We start from the raw sequence: 711 nt of genomic DNA on the forward strand, positions 1-711 counted from the left end.
GGGGGCCCCGGGCTGCGGCTTTCCCGGGACCTGCCTTCACGGCGAGGGCTGCGCGGTCTCCCGGAGGTGCCCGCTTCCCGCACGTGGACAGAGGAACGCCGGCCACGGAGTCATGGGGACAGCAACGGCCGCTGTGCCGTGCCGCTCGGCGGGCAGCTCGGCAAGGCCGGGCTCTGCGCCCGCCTGCGGGAGACGAGGCGGCGGAGCCTGACTTTAAGGTTCTCCCGCGCCGCGGCCGGTGGTGACCGCTGCAGGGTGGACTCGCGCTGCAGAGCTCTGGTTTTCCCGTGGGAGCTGGTAGTTTGTCTTTGGAACCGTCGTCCTCGGCGGGACAGGTTTCCTTCTTCACTCCATGGAGCCTGCTGTCTGTGCGCCCCTGGTTCTTCCAGTTAAGACGTAACTCCGGGACAAAGCTGCTGTTTGGGCTCAAACAGTCACGCGGCCGTCTCCCTGCTGGCAGCTCGGTGCCTGGCAGGGCGGAGGTGGCGGTCCGGGCATCCCGGTGCCGAGATGAGCACGTGGGGGTGGAGAGAGCAGACCACAAAGCTGGCAGCTGCTGCTTCACAGCGATTCTTCCCCGAAGCAGCCCGCGCCCCGGTGCAGGTGGGGACCCCGCGGCGGAGCGGGCTGCCTTGGCACTGTGGGTGCAGGAGCCACAGGCTGCAGGTAGCTTCGTGTGATAGAAATCGTTTGGGCCCTGTGACCCCCCGG

At 68.2% G+C, this 711-nt stretch overlaps 1 protein-coding gene across 1 annotated transcript in view; it reads left to right on the plus strand.

The window, feature by feature from the left end:
- Positions 1 to 711, plus strand: part of NOTCH2 (notch 2) — a 92,487-nt gene that overhangs the window by 64,680 nt on the left and 27,096 nt on the right. The window lies entirely within an intron of this gene.

This window comes from Condylura cristata, unplaced genomic scaffold, assembly GCF_000260355.1.
Source record: "Condylura cristata isolate star-nosed mole 26May11 unplaced genomic scaffold, ConCri1.0 scaffold00026, whole genome shotgun sequence".
NCBI lineage: Eukaryota > Metazoa > Chordata > Mammalia > Eulipotyphla > Talpidae > Condylura > Condylura cristata.